Genomic DNA, 9,668 nt, shown 5'->3' on the forward strand with positions numbered 1-9,668 from the left:
TATTTAAATAAAACGTTGACTATTATATTTTAATAGTTATTTAAATTAATGAGTATATGTCAAAATTCAATCAACTCAATATGGATGAATACGATCTTAAAAACTCTGATATGAAATTACACAAAGAACTGACTCAAGAGAATTGTAACCTAACCCTTTTCCTTTAGCACAAAAAGTGGTACAAAACTAGGAATTTATCCCATCAACAACAGAATAGATGAACTATAAGCTAAATTTAGGCTTGGAGTGGGGACTAATCAGGCAATGCAAGGCCTGGCCTATTGCTCATTTCAATGAATCGAAGATATATATTAAAATTTGGTCGGCAAACCCCATGCAGTCTCTTGATTTTGGAAAACCCGTCCCCACCTTGTCTAATCAATAAAAATCAGTGTGAAAGGAGTGGCTGTGATCTCACTCAGCATGTATCTAGCTCAAGTCTTCACAACAAAAGGGCCACAGCTTCAATTGGGTTATGAGTCTTATGACCTATGATCCACCCAAAAACATGGTTTAGCACTACCCGATTTTTTAACCAAACTTGGACTTTATTTCTTCCACAACTCTCTTGCCAGGTGACATGTATATATATATATATATATATATATATCTTAGATTTTGGTCTTGGGTTGGCTCGGGTAGCCCAAAACTTCACTATCCTTTCATGGGCTGGATTGCCAGCCCAGGCCCAATCATAAATTCAAGAGTGGAGGCAGTTGTCTCCTTGAATTTTAAACTATTAAGTAGGAGTTTGCCGATCGCTGAGAGTGTGATGAAATCTATGACTGGAAAAAGATCCCTAAGTGAGATTTATGCTTTTGTCAATCACTGAGAGTGTGATGAGATCTATGATTGGAAAGAATCCTCTCATTTACATCCTCCCATTTTCTCCTATTTTAATCCAAATATAAAACATGTGCCACTTTATAAAAATTCAATATTTCTTGGGTCATTCTCCTGTACCCCTCTTTTTTTTTAAGGGTACGGTACCCACGTAAGTTTTAGCCATTAGATTTACTTATTTTAATCTTAGCCATTTATGTAATTTTAATAGGATATCAGTTACCGAACAGTCAGGTTAACATATAAAACCGAAAAAGAAAAAAAAAAAACATTCGGTTCTACTTCTGCTCCTTCTCTCGCATCTTGGCGTCTCTTCTCTCCAACTTTCATTGCTGATGTTCTTAGGTAAATCACTGAATCTATTTTTTGGCATCCAGTGGTGGGGTTTGGATTTGGCATCTGCGTTTACAAGTCTTTTTTTTTTTTTTCACGCGTTTCAGGGAGTAATGCGGCTACTGTTCATGAACAGTAGCCACAAAGGTTGACTTTTTCACGGTGAACAGTGTACTTGTGCATTGTTCACAGACCCACAAATTCCACTTTTCAGCAACTTTTTCATTAAAAATGGGTCCCACGGTACTATTCACACATTTAAAAATTATTTTGCTACAGTGTTTTCAGTTTCAGAAAAAATAAGCTCAATCCAAACAGACCCTGTGTCTTTACAATCTAGAGTCTCTAAATTTCTTATAGCATTCATTTAGGGATTTTGATTCTTAACCCTTTTCCTCTATATTTGTTGAAGTTAGGGAAAAACCCTAGTGATCTGTTTGCATGCCATGGATTCTGTCTCTTCCATCAATTGTAAATCTGAATCACAAAATATTGATAGGATTGTCTAGGTTTATTTGTGCCTTTGTGGGTTTCATTTGATTTGTTTATGATTTTTCTGTTGATTTTTTTTGATTTGTTTATGATTTTTTGGGGGTTTCGTTTGATTTTTTTTTTCCTGATTTGTCTATGAGTTTTGTTTGATTTGTTTCTGATTTTTTGTGGGTTTGTATCTACTGGTAAGGATCAGAACTGCGCTGGTTTAGTTTTGTTAAGAATTTGTTGATTTATAATACAAGTATTGGCATAAATAAATGATTTAGAATGGGAAAAACATAGTGGAAAGTGGAAACTATACAAAGTTCAAAAATGGGGACAAATTATAACTCAAAAGACAGGAAAACAATGTCAAATTCTCATCCTTGAATAATGGAGGTGGGATGGATGGTGGAACCATCCTCCCTATTCCATTGAATATAAAAAGAAGAAGAATACAGATAAAGATGTGGTATAGTTTCTTCCAAAGGGGCACAATGCAGAAGGTTTAGGCCGATGCATAGGGATCTAAATCACCCATGGAAGAAGCCACATTGCTAGGGAAAGAATTAAAACTATTAAAACTTAATCTTCTTAGCCCGTTGCAGCTTTCCATTTAGTAGCATCTTTTTCTATTACTCTTATAGATGTTGGAGTAATTTAAAAATTGCAACTTAAGACCAAAATTCTTTAGTTGTCAATATGCCAAAACTCGTGTCTTTCAATCCTAAAATCCACAAGAAACAAAATATAGAACGATATGAGACAATTGTCTTTCTATCATTTTTATATGAATTAGCAATAACTTTGGACTTATAAATGATAACCTAAATACGTTGGGATTCCAACAACATCTTTGTCCTTTTAAGTGAAATATTATCCTGGCATTTTGTTTTAGAGACTGAGTACTAGTGAAACAAAGGCAATTTGTTTAACAGAGATCAAAAGAGTTGTTTTTGTCCTAACTCAGAACTACTGAAATCCAGAACTAGCTATTAGATGTACTGCTAGAGATCTTGCTAAAATTTCATTGAAATATGTCTTAATATTTCCTTCATATTTCTAGAAAAGAAACAGTGGATAAAGGGACTACATAGGCATCTAAAACAACAAAACAAGGACTCAAGCAACACTAAAACCACATCACATAGAACTTTACAATAGTTTTCACCTTAATTTCTTAATATATATTTCAAAATTCAGATGGACTAACATATATATTCTCAAACATCTGTATCATACGAATTTCGATTTCCAGATCTAGTGAGTGCAAAAATGACTGCTAGGGGCACTCTAGATTTCCTAGAAATAATGGATATCAAAAATAAGAAATTAGAATAAAACAAGGAACTTGGTTTCAATAATTGAGTTCAGGGATCGATAGTGTAGTTTTGTCTTCTTTATAACTATATGCTTTTTCCTTGACTGTTATCTATTTGTTATTTTTTTTGTTACCATCAAGCATTCAACTTAGCACATAGAAAATTCCATTTTAATGAATTTATATGTTTTTTTTTTTTTTTTAATAGATGTCAAACAAAGCCTGGATTATAACTTTATGCCTTTATGGTAAGTTAAGCAACCCTATGAATTCAAGACTACATCAAAGATGAAAGGAAATTCATGTTATGTAAGTGCAAAACTACTTTCTATACAAAGCTCTTATAATGTCTCAACTTTTGATACATCTTAATGGAATATTTGTGCAAGACAACTTTTGATATCCATTATGAAGCAGGTTCTTGTGGCTCCTTCCTTGCAGAATTCTTTTTTTAATATTGGTGCACTTATACAGGTATGCCTAATAAATTTATATTTGTTTCTTTTTTCTATTTTAGAAGAGAGAATTATATTAAGATTTGGTTCCATTGTTGTGGAATAATTTTTAATTACACGTCTCATTATTTTGTAGGACTTGTTGGAACTTTTTAGATACAAGTTGGCGGCAAAGCTAGTGCTTTCAAAGGATAATAAACAATGATGTTTTAAATTATTTAAAGCACTAAAAAATAGAGCTATTGGATTATTTTTTTTTCAGCCTCTCAAATGACAATGCTTTGTATAAGTGTGAATGTGAGTCTTTATCTATCAGCAAACAAGAGCACTGTATACATCATCTAGATAATACACAACCTTCAATTTTGAGTTTTGACATTTGTAGGTTGTAGTTTGTACTAAGATAAAAGTGTAGGTGCGATAACCTTCTCTGTTTGTGGTATCAACCACAATGAATTTTTGTTCGTTTATTATTTCTTCATGAATCATATTGAATCATCTTCTATATTCTTTTGATTTGATTTCTCACGTTTGCTTAAGGATGTTTTTTTGGAATAGAATGATAAAATATTCTCTGACACATTTGCCCTTCAATTTCATTATCAAATAAAAAAAATAATCTAAAGCATTTCTCTAGCTTTGAGACAACAATGATGATATTTTGGAACTCATAGGACATTATTATCAAGTGTTTCACTAAAATTGACGAACAATGACAATTTGAGCCATCCATTTGAAAGAGTTACTTGGAGAGGTAAAGATAGTGAGAGAGATTGAGACTCTTTATACAATCCAATATCTTTTTATTAAAATATAAAATTGAAAATTTCAAAATATTTTAAAATATCTCATATGCAGAGGGTGAGAGAGATTCTAAGATTCACTAAGAGAGAGAGAGAGAGAGAGAGAGAGAGAGAGAGAAGTAGCTCGAGATGAAATGCAGTCTATCTTAAAGTTTGGACAAAAAAGTTTAATTCCAGTGGTCCATTAATGACAGAAGTAATGGCCATTTTATGGGAACCATAGTTAGCCAAGATAAGGGAATTCAAGAACTTCATAGTGAAAGAGGATGCCAAATCATGCTTTCATGCACTCAATGGAGCTTTAGATTAAATGTTATGGTCAATCTCAACACTAATGCAAGGGTTATCAATAGAAAATTGTATTGGTTTCGTATATTAGTTCCCAAAAAATTGTGTTTTTCTATAAACATTTGAGAATGGAACCATCAAATTTGAGAAAAAAAAAATAAAGGAACCATTATATGTGACAGAAGAATTGTTAAATTTGATATTGGAACTGCACAATGTGATAATGGAATCATCAAATTTTAGAAACAAATAAAGAAACCACTAAATGTAACAAAAGAACTGTCAAATGTGATGTTGGAATTGCACAATGTAAGGATGAAACCGTCAAATGTGAGAAAAAAAATAAGGGAATCACCAAATGTGACAAAAGAACTGTCAAATGTGATGTTGGAATTGCACAATGTGAGGATGGAAGCATCAAATGTGAGAAAAAAAATTAAGGGAACCATCAAATGTGAGAAAAGAACTGTTACATGTGATGTTGGAACTGCATAATGTGAAGATAAAACTATCAATGCACAATGTGAAGACGAAACTATCAAATGTGAAAAAAAAAAAAAAAAGGGAACCACTAAATATGACAAAAGAACTGTCACATGTGATATTGGAATTACACAATGTAAGGATGAAACTGTCAAATGTGAGAAAAAAGTAAGGGAACCACCTAATGTGACAAAAGAACTGTCACATGTAACAAAAATAGAGCAGATGTGATGTTGATACTGCTTAATATGATAATGGAACCATCAAATTTGAGAAAAAAAGAAAAAGAAAAAAAGAACCACTATATGTGATAAAAGAACTGTCAAATGTAATATTGGAATTGCACAATGTGATAATGGAACCGTTGAATGTGAGAAAAAAAATAAGGGAACCATCGAATGTGACAAAAGAATTGTCAAATGTGATGTTGGAATTGCACAATGTAAGGATGAAACTGTCAAATGTGAGAAAAAAAAAAGGGAACCACCAAATGTGAGAAAAGAACTGTTACATGTGATATTAGAATTGCACAATGTGAGGATGAAACTGTCAAATGTGAGAAAAAAAAGAGTAGGAGAACCACCAAATGTGAGAAAAGAGCTGTCATATATGATATTGGAACTGTACAATGTGAGGATAAAACTGTTAAATATGAGAAAAAAATAAGGAAACTACCGAATGTGACAAAAGAACTGTCACATGTGATGTTGGAACTGCATAATGTGAGGATGGAACCGTTAAATGTGAGAAAAAAAATAAGGGATCCACCAAATGTGACAAAAGAACTTTCACATGTGATGTTGGAACTACACAATGTGAAGATGGAACCGTCAAATGTGAGAAAAAAGTAAGGAAGTCACCAAATGTAAGGAAAGAACTGTCAAATGTGAGAAAAAAGTAAGAGAACCACCAAATGTGAGAAAAGAACTATCACATGTGATATTGGAACTGCATAATGTGAAGATGAAACCGTCAAATGTGAGAAAAAAGTAAGGGAACCACTAAATGTGACAAAAGAACTGTCACATGTGATGTTGGAATTGCACAATGTGAAGATGAAATCGTCAAATGTAAGAAAAAAAGTAAAGGAACAACTAAATGTGACAAAAGAACTGTCACATGCAGGGGCAGAGCCAGAGGGAGGTGAGGGGGGGCACCTACCCCCTCTGACTCCTAAAATTTTCTTGTCCATGTAATCTTAAATAGTTACTCACTGGCATAGAGAAAAACCAAAAAAAGGACACTCACTTGGTTGAAACTTGAAAGTGACTCTAACACGAAAAAGAAAGTAAAAAATAGTTTTCTCAAATATCAAACCATGTCACATTTTCACCTATTTCACTGTTCTTGTATGTAGCTTTTGTCTTGCCCCACGTTTGACACCTATTTGACAACAGTTTTCTTTTTTCTTTTCTATCATTATTTTTACCATTTTCACTATAAATGATACTTTTTCACAATATTTTATTGTTGCTACAAATTTTACTACTTATATCTTACAAATTAGCACGTTACCAATCACAAAAAAATAATTCTAAACATCTATTCATTATATTGTTTTTCACAGTATTTTATTGTTGAGTGATGCTAAAAATGTTACAAATTTTACTACTTATATCTTACAATTGGCACGTCACCAATCACAAAAAATAATTCTAAACATTTATTCATTATATTGTTTAAGTAATACTAATCACATTTTGACCACATCAATTTATAAACTTTTTGTTGTAAATTTTGTAGTAACTATGAATTGGCTATTTTTGTTTATTTATTTTAATGATATGAAATATATTTATTTTCTTATAATTGTTTATTTATTTTGTTATTATTATCTATTAATATTTTTATATTAATTTCACTTTAACTATTGTCTTTCAATTTTGCCCCCTCTGAACCAAAATCCTGGCTCCGCCACTGGTCACATGTGATGTTGAAACTGCACAATGTGACGATGAAATCGTCAAATGTGAGAAAAAAAATAAGGAAACCACCGAATGTGACAAAAGAACTGTCAAATGTAATGTTGGAACTGCACAATGTGAGGATAAAACAGTTAAATGCGAGGAAAAAAGTAAGGGAACCATCAAATGTGAGAAAAGAAATGTCACATGTGATGTTGGAACTACACAATGTGAAGATGGAACCGTCAAATGTGAGGAAAAAGTAAGAGAACTACTAAATATGACAAAAGAACTGTCACATGTGATGTTGGAACTGTATAATGTGACGATGAAACCGTCAAATGTAAGAAAAAAAAATAAAAGAACCACCAAATGTGACAAAAGAATTGTCACATGTGATGTTGGAATTGCACAATGTGAGCATGGAACTGTCAAAGGTGAGAAAAAAATAAGAGAACTACCAAATGTGAGAAAAGAACTGTCACATGTGATGTTGGAACTGCATAATGTGAAGATGAAACTGTCAAATGTGAGAAAAATTGTACATAGCAAGAGAGAGAGAACATTAATTCATACCAGGGAAATAAAACAAGCACAAAAGAAAGAAAGAAAAATTGACATTTTAAAAATATAGTTAACCAAATGTACTGGAAAAAAAAATTAAAATCCTAATAGAGATTACAATCTTTAAGTATAGTCTTCATCTTCTCGATATTTAGAGGTTTCTCATAGCATTGATTTTGACCTGCTGTAATAAGATCATATTTGTTTGAATCACGTGTAGTGACTTCGATGATCATATTATTGACTATGAAACACGGATGCGTTTCCGGATTCGGATGCGGGTGCGAAACTCGGTAATTTTTGAAAAAGTAGGGTGCGAGTAGGGTGCGAGTGCTGAGATTTTTGAAAAAGTAGGGTGCGAGTGTGACGATTAAAAAATTATTAAAAATATTTTTATTTATATTTTCTATCTATTACTAAGCATATATATTTTTTTCTATATATTGTTAATCATTACATATTGGCAAATATATAATAACTAAATAAACTATCAAACCCAAGTCACGATTCCCAAGTTCACAACATTACACTATTACAGGCAGCTTATATAAAGAAATATTTAATATGTTTATACGGTCAAACAAGTAATTCACAATTTATTGATGTAATAAAACTAATAATTTCAATAGGGAGTCTAGATTAAAAAAAAAAAAGTGAGACCGAGATTTCAATAGGGAGTCTAGATTAAAATATTGTTCATAGAACACTGTGTGAACTGAATGGTGAGTACAATAAAAAAAAAAAGTGTGACAATCATTGTTTAATAAATGTGACCCAGTGGGCCACATATCAGATATTAAACTGATAAGAACAGAAACTACACTTACCTAAGTTGAGAGTTGGGTGACTTAGGTTGGTGAGCTTGGGAGTTGGGAGTTGAAACCGAGTGGACATTTTGAAGCTTGAGTTGAAACTGAGACCGAGATTTTGAAGGCTTAAAGCTTGAGTTGATTCAGTTGAAACGGTGAGAGAGAGGGGAGTGATGGGTCTGTGAGAGAGAGGGGAGATGGAGAGCTCAGAGCAGAGAGGGGAGACGGAGACACGACACAACTGAGAGGTAGAGAGGGGCTGAGCAAATGATTCACAAATGACTTAGGGTTTTTGGTTTTGAAGGTTAGTTTGAGTTGAAACGGTGCATTTCACACTTTTTTTTTTTCCCAAACTTGAATTTCGGCTTGTATTGTATCAGCCTGTATTGGTGGTTTCTGCCAGTACGATTCGATTAAGCCTGAGTCGGCGCGAATCGGCCCGCATCGGCACCAAGTCGATGCGTATCGTGAAAAAAAAAAAAAAAAAAAAAACTGGATGCGGTTCGACGTGCAGGCAGCGGCGTCCCTCGCATCACCGCGTTGGACGCGGGTGTGGCGGCCAGTTTGCTGCGTCCGTGCATCCCAGATTATTGACACCCGTAGCTCGCAACTCCTTTGTCACCTATAATAAAACAATAATTAGGCAAGGGCACATTTTTATTTAATGGTGAGATTTGAGAAGATAATAATGGTGGTGACGGGTGATTATGATCAAGTCTGTCCCTTCACACTCCTTTTCCTTTCCCACTTTTTTATAATACATGTTATGTCCTATACACAGTGAGACCTTAAATTTGCACTTTTTTTTTTTTTTGGTAATGTAATGGGGTTTGGAAAATGAATTTTCTTTAGAACCCCAAGAAAGATTTCATCTTTGTAGCAAGAAGCCCATTTCATTATGTGTTGGGTTCTGGGTTTTGCATATTATCTTCAAAATTATGTGTAGAACTAGAATTCAAACAAAAAGAAGCACATCTGTTGTGAGTCTCGTGACAAGAAGCTTACAAAAGGTTTAGATTTGAAAGTCTTTTATTGATTGAAAAATCAACAAATACTTGGCAGAGACAAGAGTTTAGTGTGGGAGACAATGCCAAAGAAAGGTTGAAGAATGAAGGTGAAAAGTGAAGGGTCACATTTGAGTAGGTGTGGAAAGTGTCCAATCGATGGGAGCAGCAGTGTTAGTGTTTGTGTTTGTGAAACTCTCAGACTAGGGAAAAGCTTTCATTTCATTTGGGACTGAGGAGGGAGTGAATAGGAAAAGATTAGAGAATTCTTTGGGAAGAGCATGTCATGTTCTTTAGGTTCTTCCGGAAATATATTGAAAATAATTTTTTTTATTTAATTTAATTAGAAGTTAGGATTTATTTGAAGTAATTTAAAGATTTTTTTAG

At 33.2% G+C, this 9,668-nt stretch overlaps 1 long non-coding RNA gene and 1 pseudogene across 1 annotated transcript; one reads left to right on the plus strand and one right to left on the minus strand.

Moving 5' to 3' along the window:
• The first annotated feature begins 1,133 nt into the window (after positions 1 to 1,133).
• On the plus strand, positions 1,134 to 3,476 carry LOC126709024 (uncharacterized). Its single transcript, XR_007649300.1, has 3 exons — positions 1,134 to 1,188; positions 3,180 to 3,280; positions 3,389 to 3,476. It is a non-coding gene; the product is annotated as an uncharacterized LOC126709024 (long non-coding RNA).
• A 4,731-nt stretch (positions 3,477 to 8,207) lies between these two features.
• Positions 8,208 to 8,309, minus strand: LOC126710678 (U2 spliceosomal RNA; annotated as a pseudogene).
• Between the last annotated feature and the right edge of the window lie 1,359 nt (positions 8,310 to 9,668).

The sequence above is a fragment of the Quercus robur genome, chromosome 12 (assembly GCF_932294415.1).
Source record: "Quercus robur chromosome 12, dhQueRobu3.1, whole genome shotgun sequence".
NCBI lineage: Eukaryota > Viridiplantae > Streptophyta > Magnoliopsida > Fagales > Fagaceae > Quercus > Quercus robur.